A 22,819-nucleotide genomic window follows, 5' to 3' on the forward strand; every position below is an offset into this window, starting at 1 on the left:
TTTCCTTTTTGTTTTCGCTTAAGCGCAACCAAAGTACATACAAGAAAAGCCAAATCAGTATTAGACTGCATTTCACACGAGGTAGACACTTTACTACCTGACTCTGAACTGAAACCACAGTATATAAATTATAGGCAGTTACGAAAAATTAAGCAAGAAAAACGGGTTTTAATTTTAATAAAGCAGTGAATACAATAAAATAAACACTTAATTAAACAAACATACTCCGAATATTTCGGCCCCACGTCCGGAAGCCTTTCTCAACAGAAAAAGAGAAAATGAAACAAAAAATGTTCTTTTTAGAAAACTTAACTTGAATCAAAGTAAAACACACTAAGCACACGAAGAGAAAGAGAAAAACAAAAGAAAAAATATAAATAAATCGGAAACAAAACTTACATATTAAATATACACTTCCATGCACTGAATGTCAATTATGATTCAACTCGCCTCCTGACAGTATATAAATGGTAATATATAAAAAAATGAAGAATATATTTATACTTAAACCAAAACAATAAAGGCCAACCAACCCCCGGTCCATAACCCCTAATTAAATCTCACAAGTTCATCAACCAATTTATAAATTATAAATTGAACGGATTCGTTTGGTTGCAAGCTTAGCTGCAGTTCGTTTACTTTTCCCATCATTTAACCCATTCTGACCTTTGTTCGCAAGGTCATCTTTCGTTTCAGAACTATTATTAAAATCAGTACTGGTTGAATATCTTACCTGCTTTTCAATTGAACTATTATAAATTGAATTGATCCTAAATTCCCCTTCATCTCTACTGATACAAATACCCCCATATATCATATTTTTTATTTCTATATTTCCCTGAAGCTTTGTAAAAGTCCTACAGACGCATCTACTATTTTTGTTTGATCAAATAAAATACTGTGATGAGGAAAATTATAAACATGTCTGCAACAGCTGACTCGAACGTTTCCGGTGTTTTATTTTGTTTTAGAGAGCAATCTATTGCATTATTGTGTTGCTGTAGCCTATTTTCTAAAATCTGTTGTTTTCTTCCCACATAAAATTTACCACAAGAGCATGTAATGTTGTATACTCCCTGTTGCATATTTCTCGGTACCTTGTCTTTCCCCTTATTTAACAAAGAGCTTATAGTTTGTCCTGATTTAAATGTTGTTTTTAGATTATGTTATTTTAATTCTCTTCTTAATTTTTGTGACAATATTGGGATAAATATTCGGAGTATGTTTGTTTAATCAAGTGTTTATTTTATTGTATTCACTGCTTTATAAAAATTAGAACCTGTTTTTCTTGCTTAATTTTTCGTAAATGGAAAGGCAGTGTGGTCTAAGAAATTATTTAAATTATAGGCAGTATGATCTTTCCCTATCTCACCCATTATAAAAACCCAGACCGAGATGCGATTCCTCCAGAGAACGTAGAAACAAGCGACATTAGATCTTTTCACGGGTAGACAAGTCAGATTTCTCTTCAACGTGAAACATGGCTTCAACGTTGGAACACTAAATTTTTAAGAAACTAACTTTAAATTAATTTATTCCAATACATATAAGAAAATCGGTAATTAGTAGTGCAATGTTATTATTAGATGTTCTTAGGAATTAAAAGTGGGTTTCAAAGTCTCAAGTTGTTTTCAAAGGCATTTTGAGAAAGTTTCTGTCAAAATACGTGTTCTAGGGTAATTGGACTGCTGATGGCAGATCAAATGACAAGAGCTGTTTGTACGTGCTAATGCAAGAATAAGTGGGAGGAGCTGTTTGTTCGCACCGAGAATGAAGAACCAGAAATTATCTGCGGTAAACTTACTGCTATATCTTTATACTGTGACTGAAACAAAGAATCTGGCCGTGAGTTAAAATTAAACTTGAAATTAGCTTGGGTCAAAATTGAACGGTTTATTGAAAGACCGATTGAAGCACAAGTCAATCGATTGACGAAAGCTTTTGATCTAAATGATTGACCGTGTCGACCCTCCTTTAGAGAGAAAGTGTCATTCTTAACTTTTGATGTCATTTGCGGTCTCTCCTGACTTTAATTAATAAGAAACGACCTTTCAATCCCCCAAATACTGCAAAAATTTATATTCTGATTTTCTTGTCCTTCTCTAATCTCGCTTAAGAGAGAAATAGGCTACTAAGTGTTGAAATTTTCCAATTCCAATGTCATTTTCGTTCTCCTTAGACTTAATAAACAGGAAATTACCCATAGTAGTAGTAGTAGTAGCAGTACATATAAGTTGCCTTTTGGTAAGCTAAACACCCGCTCTTGATGACCCAGAAGGTTCTTCTAGATATGGTAAGGTGTTCCAAAATTATTGCTGATAAGCCTGCATCAGTATCTCAATGTTCAAAGTATGTTTTGATTTAGTCCAACTTCCCCCTCAAGGTTTCCTCCAATGTTCATTTGAATATCCTCAGCCTTAGTAGTACTCGCTAGAGGTGCATGCAGTAGGTCTAGTGGTACTTAAAATCTGATTTCCACCCTATAATAAATTTTAACCGCAGATAATTTCAACTTCACGTGATAAAAAATATAGGCTTATCTGTTTCCGAACGAATATTTGGGTTGCTACTTGTCACATCAGGATTCAATTGCTTGCTTCCACAGTCGGCAACATTCAACAAAAAATGAATAAAGTTTATTGCTAAAAAGGCTATTGCTCATCTTAATTTTTTTTTAATTGTTCATCATATAGCTTAGTGAAATGGTTTCTCTGCCCCTTTTTGTCTGGGAAAATAGGGAGAAAGAGGGGATCTCAAAATTTAAAATTCTGCAATATTTTCTCGATTCAAACGTCGTTTCTATTACTTTAAGTCTGGACATGACACAGAAAATGACATCAGAATACCAAAATCACTCAGTACCCCATTTACACCCTAAGTGAGGTCAGAGGGGGATGAAAATCGGAATCTTTATGTGTGCACCATTGGGTAGATTATAGGTCGTTTGCTATTTATTCATGTCTGGGGAGAGGAAAAAATGCAATAAAATAAAAAAAAATCCATCACTTAATACCCTCTTACCACCTTAAACAGTTTGTGGTACTATAATAATATGAAACATAAATGAAAAATAATATAATTGAAACGTCGTTTCTTATTATTCAAAGCCAGAAAGATCGAAAATGACATCATAATTGGATAATTCTATCACTCAGTACCACATTTCCACCCTAAACGAGGTAAAAGGGGTGAGAAATCAGAATCTTAATTTGTGTAGCATTCGCACGCAAATGAACCCTAAAATGTTCAGAAAAATTAGCTTAATAACATTAGCATACAGAATCACTCGAAATCACCTGTGCAGAAAATGACCTTTTTTTCAGGGAAAAGAAAGAAAAGAGGGGAAAATCTTGAACCTAAATTTCGTCAATATTTTCTGGATTGAAAGTTCGTTTCCTATTAATTTTAGCACTGGGAGACCAAAGATCATATCAGAATTGAAAAGTTCTATGGCTGATGTTTGACGCTTGCGATGTTGCCGTTTTAAAACTGCACTTCCTTCAGCTGAGAAAAGAGAGACCTGCTAGATCGGAAATGATACCGACTTGTTGGCTGTGCTGCAACACTATGCAACACCCAAGCAAGCACCTCTTTATTTCTAGACTAGAGCTCCTGCTGACTCTCAAAAGATTTATGACAGCTGCTACTTGAAGATCGAGATAAAGCTACCATCAAAAGTTATAAAGTCACTGTCGTTCGTCCACGCCTTTTCAGGATGTGACAATACTTCGCGATTGCACTGTGATGATAAGGCTTCAGCACTGAAAACTTACGCTGTTGCCAGGTTTTTTGAAGCCAGCCAAATAATTTAATGCTCTTCAGCAATCAAGGCAGAACTGATGGTAACAGGAGACAAGGCTCTTCTATGCTTGTACAGAACCAGATCCGACGAATCCTTACATGAACTCTGACATCGTTTGCTCATATCAAAAGTAGCCAGTCTGGCCAGTTTGACTGGCGCAAGAATTTTTCCTTCAACGGTCTTATACCCATTATGACTGATATGCCACCTACTCGAGAAAGCCTTCTCAAACTGAGTCACTGCAACTGAAAAAGTGACTGTGAAAGCATTCGAAGCATTTGCAAAAAGAGTGACCTTTTCTTCACCATTGCTTGTAGCCTTCACTGTTGCTTGTAGAGCCATGGAACAAGCTGCCTCAACGTTTCTTAAGACCAATATGATCTTGATAAGCAATGCGATTGAGCCAAAATTTGTGTTGATTCAATAGCTTTTCAATCAAAACGATTTGTGATGCTTTCAGGGTCATAATAATCGAAAACAAAGTCACAAAACCCCCCTAGAGCCCAGGGGAACGTGTTGAAAGTTATGCCCCGGGGGCTTAAAAGACTTTTATGGAAGGGGTGGTCGTATTAGCTTTGAAGGGGCTGATTTGATAGGAAATCGAAAGTTCTAGTGGCTTTTTAAGATGAAAAGTCAACAGAGGGTAGCTAGACCCTCCCCCTAAGCCTTTTCAAATACATCCGATCAAAATTTTGAAATGGCCATTTTCTTCAAAATGGTTCAAGGATCAGATAACAAAAACTCAGGGTCGACAAACCTTAAGGAAAGGATACCCCACCTCATGCCCTATTTTCCCCAAATAGATCTACTCAACATTTTGAGTTAGCCATTTTGTTCAAAAGTAGTTCAACGATCAGAAAAGAGACACTCGGGATTTGAAACAACCCCCAGAGCCTGGGGGCAAGTGTTAAAACTATGCTCCGGGTGTATATAAAGTTTTCATGGAAGGAGAGATCTTATAAACTTCAAGGGGGCTCATTTGATTGGAAATTGAAAGTTATAGTTCCATTTTTATTTCCCTGAAAAAAGAGGTGTATTCTGAACGACCGATTTTTTTGATATGTTGTTAAGCAAATCTTTCAAAACATTTTGGCTCCAAGAACATTTCTGTTGCTCAAATGCCGGGTCAATACTGTATTTTTTCTGGACTAAGAGAGCAGTCACTAATTATTCCTTTTCCGCTATATTTCTCTTCCTGTTAAATGTCCTGCCTGATTTTTATTTAATTCTTACTACTACTAACAACTCACCGCAGCACCAAGCCGCCAGAGGCCAACACAGCTATGTTCGCTCCTCCTCCACCCAAGTCTATTCAAAGCCTCTCTTTTTACACCCTCCCAGGAAGTTCCCATTTCCTTTAAATCTTTCTTTACTCTACTTATACTAACTTATTTTATATGATGCTTACCGTAAAAAAAATAGTCTCATTTAAAATCAGTCCTTTGTCAATGCACGGCATTGTGATTCACGGCCGAAGTGCAACTAAAGAGAACTTCTTTAGATTACAATTATATGTGATGCATGTACACACAAGGTTGCGACACAAAAACGAATCTGAGAGCGATTTTGAGTTACAAAGGTGTGATCTCGATAAATTGGGATTGATTTCTTTTTTTTACAATACTCGTCCAAAGTAAAAACTGGGTGGGATTACAGGGTTCAATTTTTCCCATATTCATCTCTAATTGTCCCAATTTTTTATGACTATCATAAAATTTTTAGTAAGATTAGACTGTTTTAGGGTTATGGCAGACTTGTGCCATAACCTAAAAATGTGATCCTTCTCTCTTGACAAAAATATGCTTACATGCCTACCTCCAGTCATTTTAATCCTTAAATTAAAAATGAGTTGCAAAGGTCAAAGACTAAAATTTATGTCAAGTTAACTTCCTATTTTGAACATTAGTAAGCCACAAATTTTTCAGGCTTAAATACTTGACGAAAAATTAATTCATTTTACGTATTAGTTGAATTATAAATAAGGGATGGACACGAGAACTTAGAGAGATATTTTGAAGCTTTAACTAACGTCTCAGGTCAAAAAATCATTTTTGGAGGCTTCCAGATTTCAGGGGTACAAGAGTTCATTCGAAAATTAATGTTAAGTAGACTAAGTCACTTAACCAAGGAGTAAATAAGGATTAAGTCGAAAGCTGAAAGGCTCTTACGAGCCTTTCAGCATTAGCTATAAAACTATAGCTTAATATTACTATGAAGATTTACTATAGCTTTTAGCTATAGTAAATATGGCTGAACGACTCCGTTAAGCCTTAAAAACTTAAATAGTTATATAAATAAGAAGATCTTTAAAAAAGCACCGGGCAATAGGAAGCAGAAAAAAACCTCAGAAACAATAAGCCTCTATCTAGCTGTTTGCTGATAGTCATGTATGTACCTCCTTTACTTTAAACATTTTCAAACCTCCGAGGTTTTGTCATGAAGTAGCAATTGTATATGTTCGCATTTTTTGTTTAATTGTTTTTAATTTTTTTTCCTTTTGTATTTTTAACCTGTTTTATTTTACTCTAAAAGCCGATAAGAAGCACCAACTGGCAGCAATCGAAACCATATCGCTCCAAAAGCTCACTGACATCATTTACCTTGACCGAATATCAAACGAACGCCTTCTTCCTTACTTTAATTAGCCCAAAACCATCATGTAAACAATCCAACTCTAACAGCTTTAATAGTTAGGACATGTAAGTCCCCAGTCAAACTGCTCAAAATAGACTTTGAATCAATGTATCTCGCCCAAGGGGAAGACCTCCCCAGCAATGACGATAAAACTTTTCTGACTACCCCTTCCCAATACTGCTGAGGACTGCGATAAATAGGAAGACTTAACGAAAATATTGTTCTGATGCTATTAGAGGAGAAGTCATGAAACGGCCAACCCGGCTGGATGAGAATTTCGGACGATTAATTTCGGACGATTAGAAACATAAATTTTCGAACTAAGGTTATGTTAGTCAGAAGATAGTGGCATTGGTCAAGACTGGCTCTAAAACCAGGGTACTAAAAAAAAACTTGAGGACAATATGCTAGATGTTTTTCACAGATATTGTCAATAAGGTAATGTAAATGGAATGGCAGGGCTTGCATAAAAAAGGATAAAGGCCGCATAACTTGCTAAAAATCATTTTGTCAGTAGTTTCCTAAGGTATCAGGATCAGTAAGTATCAACCCCTATTTAACATGGCAAGAAACGCTGACCTTGAAGCCGAAAACCCAGCAATACTTCCAGAATGGTATCATAGCAAGAAAAATTCTGGAGCCTCGTACAAGATTACATTACAATTTCTTAAGACAGATCTATAATTCATTTAAAGACCTTTAACCAGGATACTTACAAGGCCCAAATTTACGCAAAAGTTTCTTCAAGCGATCAAAAATTATTTAGAAAATTTCAAGACAGCATCTTTTCAAGTTCTTCTAATTAAGCCTCGACGATTTCATACATTTAAAAAGTAAATGGATTAGATGTTCATTTAAACTTACAGTAGCAGAGTTAGTTTACGCTAAAAAGGTTTTTACTCCAATATTTTTCTCCTAGTTAAGAACTAATAATAGAAAAAAGGGATGAAATTTTCCGTAGAGAATGGAATACTTTTCTTATCTATGACAATAACTGACAGAGCGGAGCTGATTCAGAAGAAAATAATTTGCTTTGAGAAAAATTAAATTAATTTGTTTTTCTTTTCAAAAAGAAGAACAAAGAGATATTAAAACTTAAGATGAAAAAAAATATATTCTGTACACAATGGGGGCTGCCGCTTTCCGCAACCCTCCACTCTTGACACTGAAGTTTTGCTAGTGCCTAACCTGAAGCATTGCTGCTACTGAGGGCAAATAAATACAGTCTCCGGGCAACAGGAAAGGATAATAATCGATAAAACTAATAATGGCTTTCCCGTACCTGAGCCGGCCCTGTGTGGCTCTGAAGTCGGAATAGCAGCTTGCTAATTTTTGTTCCCAAGAAGTTTGAAGGTAAATAAAGTGCGGGGAGGGGGGTGACGATTGTCAATTTTCAATTTCAGAGCTCAGGAAAATCTATGAGGTAATGTGAATGGTATGAAAGCGCTTGGGTACATAAAGGGTAGTGGTGGTATAATTACTTGCTAAAATCGTTATACTAAAAAAGTGTTATTATTGAATTTCTCAGAGTATTGGAATCAGCGAACCTTAAATTCCGATTTATCGGAATTTATTATTATTATTTTTTTGGTTTTAGACCAGGGCATGGGTGCCCATAATGGGGGTAGGGGGCACCACCACCCCCTGGCTGAATGACGGTGTCATATATTTATATTAATTTAAAAAACTTTCCAAAGAATAAGTTTTCAAAGAAGAGTAATGATCCCCATTAAGCCAAAAATGGGCAGAAATGAAGTCGAATAATATTACTAGTGTAAAACTACCACAAGCAATGCTCAACAAATACATGAAGTCCAAAAGAAACAGAAATTAGAATGAATAGCCGAATCAAACTCAAAACGAACAAAAATTAGCATTACTAGGGCTGACAGCCCCCCTACTTTCTCAAGACCAGAAAATAACTTAGGCTTTACTGAAAAAAAATGACCGTGGATTGTCGGTTTAATATACCTATACTGATATTTATTCCTTAAAATAAAAAATGGGTAAAAACAGTGAGCAAATTTTTTTTTAGTTATTTAAGTAAAAAGTGAAAACATTTAAACATATTGTTTTCAGTAAAACGCAAATTATGTTCTGGTCTTGAGAAGGCATGGGGGTTATCAGCCCTACTAATGTTAATTTTTGCTCTTTTCGACTTTGGCTCGGCTATTTATTCCAATTAATTAAAAAAAACTTTTTCCACAAAATAAGTTTTTCAAAGAAAAGTCAAGAACCCCATTAAAAAAAATGAGGAAAAATAAAATCAAATTATTTACCAAGCGTGAAACAACCACAAATCAGCATCAATAAATAAATGAAATCCAAAACGAACATAAATTACAATAAAGAACCGAGTCAAACTCAAAACGAGCAGAAATTAGCATAAGTTGGGCTCAAAACCCCCATGCCTTCCCAAGGCCAGAACATAATTTGCACTTTACTCAAAAATATAAATGTTTTTACTTTTATAACTTAAATAAATCAAATAGTATTAACATTTGGATTACTAAATATCAGTATATGTATATTAAACTGACAACGCACATTCATTTGTATTTTTTCAGTAAAGTACAAATTACGTTCTGGCCTTGGGGAGGCACAGGGTTTTTGAGCAATTTCCGCTTGTTTTGAGTTTGACTCGGCTTTTTGTTGTAATTTCTGTTCGTTTTGGGTTTCATTTATTTATCGATGCTGAATTGTGGTAGTTTCACGCTTGGTAGATTATTTCAATTTATTTTTGCCCATTTTTGGTTTAATGAAGTTCATTACTTTTCTTTGAAAAACTTATTTTGTGGAAAAAGTTTTTTAATTAATTTTGGTTCGTTTTATATTGACATAGTCTTTTCAGGGAAAAAGAAAATAATACTTTAAATCTTTTCGTTTTTTTAAGACTTTATATTTTGGCCTGCTATTTGTGTGGTGGAGAAAATTTTCAGCAATTTTTAACAGCATAAACCCTTTTAAAAATCTGGACATAAATAGTAGTGTTTAATTTAGTTTCATACCTCCTCTAGTTGACCTGAAATGAAAAACTTGATAGCATTTACAAAAAATCTGTTTACTTTCTTTAATAGCTTAGATACGCCTACGCTATTTTGATTTGGTTAAATCTTAAGAGCAGAAAAAGCTCTGAAAGTTTGAACATAATGCCGTCAGTCGTTCTTCGTATACTGCTGAGAAGCCTTATTGAGAATTAACGGTATCACAGTGCATTTTGATCTAATCTTAAAGTAACATTTAGTTTTTAAACATAATGGGCAAATGGGAGGGTCGGCGTGGGAGCAGAGGCGCCATTTCAGCCAAAACTTAGGGTGGGCAAGCAATTGACAGGGGCCCCGAAGCAGGCTTGTATAAAAAAAAATTGCCTCTAGCTTTATCCGAAAAAAAAACGCCTTCCATGGGAGTTACAGTAAAAATCAAGGAAAGAGTCTCGATTGATTGGCCTTTCTTTCCTTTGCTCTTATCCAATAGGTTCGGAAAAGGCCAGATATCTGAAGAAAGCAGAAACGGTATGTGCGATGTTAGAAAAACAGCCATTTGGGAATCTTCCACTTTTCCGAACCTATAACTTGACGAAAGCCGAACCTCTGTAGAAACTCACTCTTTGACTAAAGTATATTCTCTAGCCAAATTCTTCAGCTCGCTGCTTACAGTAAATACTTTACTCCAAGTCGGAGTCATGCTCCGGCTATGAAGATGCAAAACTTTGCTCGATCAAGTATATTTACAAAATCAAAAAATACAACAAAATTTTGAAACACATCAGTGAACACTCAAGGCAACAAAGGGAACCGTCGTGGTTTCCTCTTCGCAAAGTCGCCAACAAGCTGGTCGAAATCCAAGTTTTTAACTAAATCCCTCTCTGCAAAGATCAAAAGCAGGTGACTAAGACGATCGTCTCCTGTGGTCAAGCGCAGATAGTTCTTTACTATTTCCAGCCCAGAAAACAAGCGTTCATTGCTGGCTGTCGTGACAGGAAGTGTGGCAGCAATATGAAGAACTTTGATAATTTCTGAATAGGCTACTGGAAGTGTCTCGATATTATCGATGAGGTCCATGAAGTTCTTTGGCTTTGCCTCCTCCTCGAGCAAAAACCGCTTGGCAATACCAGCTTGGGCCTAAAGAAGAATCTGGTCATTGTTCATTTCAGAATAAAGTTCAGAGAATTGCTTGAGGAGCCGTGCATCCATGAACTTGGTAGAGCTGGGGTCCCGAGCTTCGAGTGTACTGAGCACTGGAAGGTTATCTGTAAACCGTCTGTCGAATATCGCAATCAGACGATCTACAGTCTCCAGGTATTTTCTTTTCAGTTCTTCCGCTAGAGTTCTGCTCTATTGTCGGAATCAACAAAGTTTTTTTCTAACGTCGAAGTGGTCACGAATTCTTTCACGTGTTTGATAATTTTTTGGGTTCTTCTAGGTCGTCCCTTCTGACCCGCAGAGGAGGATCCGGTCGCGGGTCCATTCACGTCAGGTACTTCAATTTCAAGACCTTCAGCAAACTCTTTTGCCTTCTCCAAAAGAGATACAAATGAAGTGTCAGAGCGCAGTTCAGCTATTTCCTTCCTTGTTGCTTGAATCAAGGTGCGGGACGTAGATATTACCAGATCAACTGCCTGAAGCTGCTCAGAAAGGGAGTTTGTCGTCCTCGGAATTGCTTCCATATGGAGCAACTGGAATATAACTGTGAAAGATTCCATTTTTCTCTGGAGCCCAGTTGCTTCTGCTCGAGCTTCACTATCAACTCCCTCGCTGACTGCAGACAGTACAGCCAGAACACATTCATATCGGAGTTTTATCTTCGATATTGATCGATACCAGTATGACCATCTTGTCGCAGCACTCCTTTCTAATTCCAGGACTGGCAGTTGAGTAGCCTTTTGGGACTCGACAAAAAACTGATGTCTGGTGTTGCTGTTGGAAATGAACGTGTACAGATTTTAGACTAACGAAAAAAATGAGTCAACACTCCCAACACCTTCAACGCGGTTTGCAATGACCAAATTTAGTCTATGCGCATGGCAATGAATGTATATTGCTTGTGGCGCTTTCACTCTCAGTCGCGCTTGAACACCAGAGAAGGGCCTGCTCATCACGCTTGCTCCGTCGTAGCACTGAGCAACACAATAGTTCCAGTCGAGACCAAGTTTTGCCGCTGTGTCGTGAATGAAGCTGGCTAAACTTTCATCATCCAGGCTTTTCATATGGTAGCATCCTCTCGGTCTTTCTCGTACTTTTCCCTCGTCGAAGTACCTCAGAATAATGGCGAGCTGTTCTTTCTTCGAATTATCTTTTGTCTCGTCGACAAGAACAGCAAAGTATTTAGCACGCTTGACTGCTTGCACTATTGTAGACCGAAGGCTAGATCCGATAACTGAAATAAGATCGTTCTGGTATTCGTAGGACGTATACTTTTTTTTTATTCCAATATTCACGGTGCCAGGTTCTTCAAAGTATCTGATATGCCGCTATTCATTTACCTCTTTCAATGACCTAGAGGTTTTAAATGTCTATTGAACCTTCTTTTGAAGGTGTCAACAGAGGGATTTGCAGAGATGATATCCCCAGGGAGATCGTTCCAGATAGAAGTGCAACGCCGGATGAAGCTGTTCCTTAAGTGCTCGGTTTTCGGCGTATCCTCCTTTAGGTAATTGGACCGAGCTGTGTGCCTTCGTGTCTGCCTTGTCGGCTGGACAAATGAGGGCACAATTCGAGGGAGCTCGTCTGAGGGAGGCGAATTCATGTACTTGTAGAAAAGTCATCGACGGTACATCAAGCCTTTCATTTAGAGGCTGGAGCGAGTCATGTGTAGAGGCGCAGCCCGCCGTATTTGCCCTATTCTGGATCTTCTGGAGTGGTTCCAACAGCGTTTTCGGAGCACCAGCAAATAGCGGGCATCCATATTCAGCTATGGGTCTGACGCAAGACTTGTAGTGTGGGATGATCGAACTTGATGGAAGAATGTTTTTGCAGCGAAGGGTAACTCCCAGCTTTCTTGCGCAGGAGGTTCTCACCCGATCAAGCTGGTTGTTCCAAGAGTGATCGGTGGAGAAAGGAATCCCCAGTAGACGAAGCTCGTCGAATCTCTTTATAGCTTCATTTTTGAAGATGAAACTGGGGTGTTAACGTGGCACCTTTGATCGGGTAATTAGAAGCTCCTTTGTTTTAAATGCATTGAAGTTGATCATCCATGCATCAGACCACTTTTCAATTTTCAAAAGATCCATCTGTAGGGAAAGGGAGGCTTGTGTTGGGTCTTCGTGTTTAGGGACGGCTGAGTGTGTCGTGGTATCATCGGCAAAGTGATGCAGAGGGTTTGTGAGGTTGTCTCCCATGTCGTTTATGTAGATAAGGAAAAGCGTAGGTCCCAAGACACTGCCCTGTGGTACCCTTGCTTTCACTAGATATTCGCGGAAAATAAACCCGTCAAGAACAACCCGCAGTGAACGATCGGAAAGAAAGCTCTCTATGACTTTTAACAGACATCCACGAACACCATACACATATAGTTTCTTTAGCAGGCCACGGTGCCATACTCTGTCAAAAGCTTTCGCAATGTCAAAGGATAGTAGCCTGATGTCGTATCCTATTGCCAGTAGTTCTATCCACTCCTGATACTTGCCCACTTGACAGTCTAATGTTGAGCGTTTCCGGTGGAATCCATGTTGGCGATGGCCTAGAAGGTCATTTGATTCCAGGTACTGATGAAGTGTTTTATTGGAAACGCTCTCGTAGACTTTGCCAACACAGGAGAGAAGGCTAATAGGCCTGTAGGAGCCCACACTGTTGGCTCGCCTTCTGGCTTTAGAGTAGGTATAGCATGGGCGGACTTCCATGTTCGTGGGAAGGTTCCGGAGCAAAACCACAGCCGTAAAAGCAATGACTCCGGCTAGTTCGGCACTGCAGGACTTGAGGACAAACTTTGGTATGTTGTCAGGACCGGTGGCTTTGGTCACATTCAGGTTTTGCAGAATGTAAAGGATCTTGGGAGCAGAAAAATTCACGCGCTCCGGGACAGTGTGGGTTCAGTCAGGGAATTTTTGGCATTTCTCAACCGTCATTGTCTAGATTCGAGAATTTAGCAAAAGCCTTAGCAAGAGCTTCAGCCGTTGCCTGTGGATCTTGTACCACTGTCCCGTTACTCTGGAGAGAAGGAATTGCGGTCCCCTTGGACGACGGTAAAGCCTCCTTGACAATTTTCCACCTTTGCCGAAGCAAGTTGAAGCTTGGTGGCGAATTTCTCCTTATACTGAATCCTGAACTGCCGAATCGCTCGAACTGCATCTTTGCCCGCATTTATGAATGCAATTCTGTCCTCTTCACTCTTCGAAAGTAGCCATCGCTTGTGTGCCGTTTGCTTTGCTCGGATTGTCTTCTTACAGTGGGTGTTGAGCCAAGGTTTGTCCTTACTGGACACCTGGATCCACTTTGAAGGGATATGCTTTTCGACAGAGTCAACTATGGCCTGCTGGTACTTATCTGCAGCTTTCTCTGGGCCTTCCAGGAGGAAGGCTCTCCACTGCTGAGAAATAAGAGTGTTTCTTAAACCGTCCCAATCACCTCTTTTGTATAGCCAGATTGTTCGTTCATGCTCTACTGGAGGCGGAATACGTAGGTTTCCACGTGCAACGACGGCAACGTGGTCACTGGTGAAAGCATGAGCGTCTACCTTAAAGCAGTCAGGGTGATCAGTAAGGAATAGGTAAAGACGAGATGATCCGTTTGGGCCGTGATACATGTCGAAATCGACAAGTTGTTCTAGCCCGTAAGAGAGAGATAGATCATACAAGTCCGACCCTTCCCTATCAGTATTTTTGCTGCGAAGCCACACGCTATGATGGACGTTGAAGTCTCCATGAAGGATAATGGCAGACTTAGCGTACTTGCCCTGAATATATTCAAGGGGGGTTTAAAGGTAGCTGGTAATCTGGTAAGTTGGAGCGTTATACACGGTACCGAAAATCATGGATTTATTTGGGAGGGTCACCCTGACCCACAGAGCTTCTTCGCCTGCTGAATCTGGTATGTTCAGGCATGAATAAGGTATATGGCTCTGTATATAAACAGCGACACCTCCTCCTCCGTATTTAGCGCCGTCAGTACGCTCTCGATCCCGCCTGAGGAGCGTGTATCCCTATATGGCAACCTCACTGCTCTGTATTTCTTGGTTTAGATTGGTCTCAGTAATACACATGATAGATGGCTTGACCAAGTTCACTAAATGTAGGAACTGGTCAAACTTAGATCTGAGACTTCGTACATTGCAGTGGGCTACCGTAAACAGGTCTGTTTGGATGGTCGGTGGACGTGCTACAGGTCGTCTTCGAAATGGCTGTTTGGTCCGAGGCTTTTTGTTGTTAATCATAACCAGGTAAAAGAAGCTTTGCCGGGTGGTTAGTCCAACAAAGCCCATAAATCCATTGCCATGCATCATTAGACGGGGAATCGCATACTCGGCGAGTCCTTTGTTTGCCGAAGATTCAGTCTCATCGTGGCCGCGAAAGGCTGTACCCAGTCGCCCCAGTAGGGCCGTTACTTTCACTAAGGCCTTTACGTGTTCCCTGTTTTCATTCATCTCCTTATTCCTGTCCGTTGACAAAACAGATGCGATGGGTTGCATCTCCTTGGCTGGTATAGCTTTGAACTTCGTCCACGAAACTGCACTTTCCCTATGGCGGTCACTTTTCGCATGCTCTTCTAGAACGCTTGAGATGTCCTTCCATCTTCTAACGCCGGTCTCGATGAAAGGCTTCGCCCTGTATCTCTGTCCGCGAAGGGTTGACGGGCCGCCAAAGTGTCTGCAGCTGAAACAGAAAACCGAATTTTCCTTAACTGAGTACTCAAGCCAAGGATGCTTTCCATAATACAAAATATTAAATGACCGTCTTAGCTTGCCGTTTGCTGAAACCTGTGCGGGGTACCGTAGCAGCTGTGGTTGACATGGATGGTCGTGGGAGGATGAAGAAATATCAGTAGGACCACTTGAACGATGGTGCTCTTCATCTCGATTCATATCTCGTCTAGATTTTGCCTCATGAGCTGTGAAAGGCGCAGTGTCTTTGAGTCGCCTCATTTTCTACTAGCTCGATCTGACCTACCACCCCGTCCTTCGAAGGATCCAAAGCGACGGCAATGGATTGTTCGTGTGTTGAGTCAGGCACCTGAAAGATATACCCAAAGGTTAAAAGCCACTCTTGTACTTTGAAGCACAATTGAACTCATTTTCAACATTTAAACAGTTGCTTTTTATTAGTATGTTAAGTCCAAACTGCGTAGTAGTTTCCACTTTCGGCACAGCAGTTGAGGAAAAATAGTGCTAGAACTCCTCCATGGTGTGACAGTTTACTAAAGTATACCGAACTTCGGGGAAAAAAAAACAGGAAATTTCAGCAAAGCCAAAGAGGGCGTTTTTCGGATGATTATACATGCGTTGATCCTTATCAATAGCAACCAAAATCGCAAAAAGCCTTTGCAGTAGTCCTTGAATGAATGATTCGGGTGTCATGACAGATCGCAAATAAGCTAAAGGCGCGTTCGATTTGCTGTAGTTTCGGTTACGTCCTTCTCCGTTGTCGGCTTATTTGAATTTTTTATGCTACGTTTTCCCATTTAGCCTGGAGAACTGCTGATAATGTGACCGCCAAACAGGTTCATAATTTTGGACCAAATGGCGAAACGTGAAGCGTGACTACAGCAAATCGAATGCGGCTTCATATCACCAGTCGGCATTGTAGCAAATCGAATGCTATAAGCACTGCCAAACTGTGTGGTTCCATCAATAAAAAAAAAAAAGAAAAAAAAACGACAATCTTTGGCTTATGCCCCTCAAACCATGTAGCAGTGTTACCCATAAAGTTAACAGTGTTTTGCAGGAGAAAAAAGAACAAAACAAAACAATATAGAGGTAATCTTAATCAAACAGTTCGTGGTAGCGAACTGCAAGTAAGGAGTTACCCGGCTCAAAGGTAACGGAAACTCTAGAAAACGGGTTTTTGATACCAATAGATACGTCAAAAGAATCAGATTTCAATGCTGATTTAAAATATATAACTTTCATCAAGTTTAGTGCTACCCATCAAAAGTTACGCGCCTGAGAAAATTTGGCTGATTTTCAAAAAAAGGGGGAAAGACTCCCTAAAAGTTATAGAACCTTAAAGAAAATCACACCATCATATTCAGCGTATCAGAGAACCCTACTGTAGAGGTTTAAAGCTCCTATCTACAAAAATGTGGAATTTTGTATTTTTTGCCAGAAGAAAGATCACGGATGCGTGTTTATTTATTTTTTTTATTTTTTTTCAGGGGTGATCGTATTGACCCAGTGGTCCTAGAATATCGTAGGAGGGCTCATTGGAACAGAAATTGAAAGTTCTAGTGCCCTTTTTAAGTGATGAAAAAAATGGAGGGCAACTAGGCCCCCTCCCACGCTCATTTTTTCCCAAAGTCACCCGATCAAAATTTTGAGATCGCCATTTTGTTCAGCATGGTCGAAAATATGATAACTATGCCTTTTAGGATGACTTAATCCTCCGAACTCCCCGGTGGGAGGGCTAAAATTTATGAACTTTACCCAATGTTAACATATACTATTGGTTATTGGGAAGTATACAGAAGTTTTCAGGAGGGTTTTTTTTCTGGTAGTGGGGGGGGGGGGTCGGGGGTTATGTTGGAGGATCTGTCCATGAAGGAAGTTTTCATGGGGGATGGGAAATTGCCATGAAGGGGGCGCCGGACTTGCCAGCATTATTTATTGGCTATTGAGAAGTATACAGACATTTTCAGGAAGGATTTTTTCTGGAGGGGGGGGGGGCTGGAGGAGGGGGTTACGCGGGAGAATCTTTCCGTGGAAGATGTTTCTTTGGGGTAAGGGACATTTCTATGAAGGGGGCACTGGATTTCCAAGCATTATTTAAAAAATGATAAGAAATTAAATTAAAAAAAAACAAGTTTTTTCAACTGAAAGTAAGAAGCAATATTAGAACTTCAAACGAACAGAAATTATAACGTATATGAGGGGGTTCTCCCCCAAACAATACCTCGCTCTTACCTCGCGAATACCTCGCGAATAGATGCTTTCAAAAGAGCTATCTATTCTAATTAAACGGCCTTTGTGATTCAGGGGTTTGTGAATTAATTTTTTTTTTAACTATTAACGTAAAGAGCGTGGAATTGACTAATGGGAGAACCTCCTCATATACGTAATAACATATACGTAATAAAAAAAAAACAATAAAAAAAACAAGCGATATGGCTCAATAGTAATCGAAACTTTTAAAAACGGAATTTTGATGTAAATAAATGTATCAAAAGAATGGGTTTATAATGCTGATTCTAAATATATAAATTTTATTAAGTTTAGTATTACTCATCAAAGACTACGAGCCTGAGAAAATTTACCCGATTTTTTAAAGAGGGGGGAAACATCCACTACAAGTGAAAGAATTTTAATGAAAATCACACCGTCGGATTCAGCGTATCAAAAACCCTATTACACAGGTTTCAAGCTCATATCTGCAAAAATCTGCAACTTTGTATTTTTTGCCAGAAGAAAAATATACGAATATAGAAGTTAGTTACGTAAGTTAATTTGCAAATTACGTCATAACCAAATTTAGAGACATCCATTTAGCAAAAGAAAAGTAAAAATTTTATGCAAATTTTGTTTACTTATTCAATGACGGTGAGCCAAAATAAAAACTGCATTAACTAGAAAACGATAAGAAATTTAATAAAAAAACAAGTTTTTTAAACTGAAAGTAAGCAGCGACATTAAAACTTAAAACGAACAGAAATTATCCCGTATATGAAAGGGGATGTCCCCTCCTCAACGCCTCCCTCTTTACGCTAAAGTTTGACTCTGTCTCACAACTTTATTTTTTAAAACAATAAAAAAATTTAGCGTAAAGAGCGAAGCGTTGAGGTGGGGACAGCCCCTTTCATATACGGAATAATTTCCGTTCGCTGTAAGTTTTATTATCGCTCCTTACTTTCAGTTCAAATAACTTGTTTTTTTTTATTTAATTTATTGGAAACCAGGTCTACTGCATATCCAGTATTATTTTGTATTTATTATTTTTCAGCAAAAGGCTAGTTAATTTTAAAGATAACTATACTGCATTGGTTGAGGGGCTATAATTTTTCTTTTATTAAAGAAGAATTAAATGATAGAAATAAAGGAAAGATCTAAGAAGAAAACTAGAAAGTAAAAGAGGCTACCTAACTTCTGAATTAGCTTTTTTACAACAGTAAAAAAGAATTAGTTTTTTTTAGCGCCATAGGGAGTTCCCAAAGGGACGAAGCTGGTCAAGTGGTAATTCCTTTGAGGTGATTTTCGGCATTTTCCTAGCAGGTATGCTGGAATATTTTGAGGGACTGTCCTTTCCTGAACTTTAAGAAGAACATTTACTCCGATTAATAGAAAAAATAAAAATAGGCTTTCCGATGATATATGTTTCATTAAAACTGAACATCTCTATCCCCGGGACAAACCGGGAGAAGTTATATGGTTTTTCTAAGATTTTCGGGAAAGTAGGTGTCGGCTTTTAGTTTTGTGTCGATTATTCGAATCTCTTATCGAAGTTGTACAAGCCAGGGCAAGACTGCCCAATCAATTCTAAATAGTTTTCAGACAAACTAAAAAAGTCTATAATGGGCGAGATAGGGTGAACATTCAAGGTACCACATCCCCTTAACACCATATAAACTACTGAGCGCGGTTCAGAATAGTAACTTTGGTCCACCAGATCGCGAAAAAAAAGAAACGACTTAATAAAACACAAATACTGTAGGTTACTTACTTGCCGAGCCGGTTCACTTGGCTTTTGCTTCTTAATCCATCTGTTCAGAGAAACTTGCTTTTCTGCTTCTTTCTCCTTCTTCAATGCGCTTTTGAGCTCCTGACAAACTCATGAATTCTCAATGGCTCTTCAGCTGCCGATATTAGATAGTAAACTGGCGAACTGGGCGAATAATACATGGGTTATATATAGATAGTCTGACGGTTTTAAACAAATTCATCCATTGAAACCGATCTTTATGATTTCCCGAATTTCCTTTTTGCCACTCCCGACAAAGATTCTGCTCCTGACAAAGATTCCGCTCCCGACAAAGATGCCGCTTCTAAAAACAATTGCACCCTTCCATTCTATAAGACATTATAGGATTACCATTCAACGGAATTAAAACAAAATACTTGGCCGACACGAAAACTTAAGCCTCCAAAAATAATTAGAAAGTAAGTAGATAACTAGATTTAATTTTTGGAAGTAGAATAGTCCGAAAATTAGTATTCTACTACCAAAATAAGTAGAAGTGGAAACACTGCTCATGATAGCACATAAGAAAGATGTTGAATCAATAAAATCAGAAACTGATCTGTCACTTCAACCCTTGCACGACCAGGGTTGCCAACTTTTTGGTCCATAAATACGTCCCCTGAGTATCCAAAATTGTGTTATTTTTAGCCAAAATATGTCGATATTTCGTCTTAAATATGTCCAAACATGTCCATCTTGAAATCTCAGAACCTAGAGGTTATTTTTCTTATCAATTGGGATATTGGCTAAAAGACGCTTTGGAAACATCTTTCAAAGCGGCCAGTCAACATCAAATATATTGAAAACGAAAAAAAAAACCATTTAATACAAGAACAAAACTCATAAAAACAAGTAAACACTAAAAAAAAATCTGTGGGAGCTTAAGATTAGTCTTCTAGCGAGAATTTATCTTCAAAATTATGTTCAGCATGAGAGTCAGTCTTTTTTCTTCCTTTGCTAGCTATTTGCCAATCTGAGCATTTCTCGTGTAGTTCAAAATTTATAATTAAGGGGTCCAGCATCGTTCGAAAGCATCAAGTCAGTTGTTTCACATACATTAAAAAGCTATTCGTGTGCAGTATAAGACAATTGTGGTCAATGATTTTTTTGTTAACCCTTATCGGAAAATGTCTTCCAGCAGCTGCGGAAGAGTTTGGCAGGCCCGATAACGTTAGCATAAAATCACAAAGATCCTTAATTTTTTCTTTATCCTTACATTTTCTTAGGGCAGACCAGAGAACTGATGGATTTGCTTATTCAGAACGGAAATTAAAAGTTCTAGTGCCCTTTTCAGTGACCAAAAAGAATGGAAGGCAACTAAGCCCCCTCCTACGCTCACTTTTTTCCCAAAGTCACCGGATCATAATTTTTAGATAGCCATTTTGTTCAGCATGTTCGAAAAATACAATAACTATGTCTTTGAGGATGACCCCCACAGTCTCCGGGGGATGGTCTGCAAGTTATGAACAATGTCCAATGTTTACATATAATATTGGCTATTGGGAAGTGTACAAAAGTTTTCAGGGCAAATTTTTCTGGTAGTTGGGGAGGGGGTCGGGTTTTACGTGGGAGGAGCTTTCCGCGGAGGAAGGGATATTGCTATGAAGGGGGCGTCGGATTCCCAGCATTATTTAAAAAACCATAAGAAATTAAATAAAAAGGCAATTTTTCTACTGAAAGTAAGGAGCAAAACCAAAACTTAAAACAAACAAAAATTAATACGTACATGACTGGATTCGCCCCTTAGTCATTACCTCGCTCTTTGCACTAATTTTTTTTTTAGTTTCATCAGAGCTATTTATTCTAATTAATGGCATTTGTGGTTAAGGGGCCATTCTTAGAAAACTGGAAGAAAATTTGAAATTTGGCGTAAAAAGCGAGGTATTAAATAAGGGTTACGTAAGTTAATTCGTAAGTTACGTCAGATCAAAAGTTCGCGAAAGCCATTTAGCCAAAAAAGTAAAATTAATATGCAAATTTCATTTTAATTATTGATGTACGGTTAGCCAACATCAAAGCTGCATTCTTTAAAAAACGTTCAGATATTAAATAAAAAAAAACAATTTTAGTGTTTTTTATATATATATACATCTATATATATTTTTATATATATATATATATATATATATATATATATATATTTTTATATATATATATATATATATATATATATATATATATATATATATATATATATATATATATATATATATATATATATATATGTATATATATTTAATTTTCTCTCAGCTCCTTTCCCGTGATGAAAATTTTCAAACTGAAGGAATGTACCCCGGGTGTTTGACAACTTAGCTTTAGTTTTGATTTCAGACCATCAACAATCGAAAGATTTCATTTTGTTAACTTTTCATTGAGATTTTTGTGTGACGTTCGGAAGCCGGAAGTAAGTTTATATGAAAAAGGCGACAGCTTGTCCTTTATCTTGACCGTGCCGAGTAAAAATCATGGCAATAATACCATTCATAGGTGAAAGAATTTTGAAGGCATTTTCAGAAAGTTTGCTTCAGGGAAGAGCAAGAAACCCCGGAAAATAAATACGGAGCTTAAAAAATAAGTAGATATAAGTCTTAGCACCCACTTGGTGACGAATGACATTTTTTTATGAAAGTAATTTGTTTTACGTAATAATTTTGGAAAATGTGTCCACTTTATATCCCAAATGTCTAAAATGTGTCCATTTTTTGCCCTATTATGTCATTATGTCCAGGCAAATAGAAATATGTACTTTGGACATAAAATATATCCAGTTGGCAACCCTGTGCACGACCCAGTTGCACTATTAATCTCACTATTATCCAAGTTAATGTGCACATACATATAGCAGTTTCAAAATTTTGACTAATTGCTAATTGTAATTTTGTTCCTGTATATTTTGTAAAAGAAAAAAGCCCTTTTTGGGAGGTAACTTGGGTCCCCCAGAAAAATTAGGGTGGGCAATGCCCCCCCTGCCCCCCCCCCCAAATGGCGCCCTTGCGTGGGAGGGGGCTTAGCTGTCCTCCAATCACTTCCGACCATAAAAATGGGGATCAGCCCTTTTTTCAGTTGAATGAGCCCTTTTCGAAGTTCCTACGACAACTCCTTCGATGTGCCCTGGTCTAAAAAAATAAAATAATAATAATAATAATAATAATAATAATAATAATAATAATTAATTGCACCCAAATAGATCTTAACTATAATGCCAAGCCATCCAATCAGTTTCGACTATTAAAAAGGGCACTAGGCCTTTCAATTTCCAATCAAATGTGTCTTTTTTGTTTTTTTACGAAAACGCTTTCTATAATCACCTTATATGCCTCACGGGCATAAATTATAACCCTTAACCCAAGGGCTGTGAGGGGGGTTGTCATTCTCAAAGATCTAATTTCCAGAACTTTGAACTACATTAAACAAAACGCCATCTAAAAATTTTGATTGGATGTGTTTGGGGAAATGGTGGGTGTTAGAGGGGCGTTACTTGCTCTCCAATCACTTTCAACTATTAAAAAGGTTGCTAGCCTTTTCCATTTCCAATCAAATGAGCCCTTTTGAAGTTTCAACGAAAA

The 22,819-nt window shown here is 38.1% G+C and overlaps 1 protein-coding gene across 2 annotated transcripts in view; it reads right to left on the reverse strand.

Moving 5' to 3' along the window:
* Positions 1-22,819, reverse strand: part of LOC148948970 (uncharacterized) — a 64,182-nt gene that overhangs the window by 4,151 nt on the left and 37,212 nt on the right. Inside the window, exon 1 of one of the 2 annotated variants that reach the window (XM_089094150.1) lies at positions 5,211-5,257. The exons of the other annotated variant lie outside the window; for it this stretch is intronic. The gene's annotated coding sequence lies outside the window, so the exon portion shown is untranslated. Of the gene's footprint in view, positions 1-5,210; positions 5,258-22,819 lie in introns of those variants that run through there. 2 annotated transcript variants of the gene reach the window in all.

This window comes from Artemia sp. Qi Xiang Cuo, chromosome 9 (assembly GCF_049724085.1).
Source record: "Artemia sp. Qi Xiang Cuo chromosome 9, ASM4972408v1, whole genome shotgun sequence".
NCBI lineage: Eukaryota > Metazoa > Arthropoda > Branchiopoda > Anostraca > Artemiidae > Artemia > Artemia sp. Qi Xiang Cuo.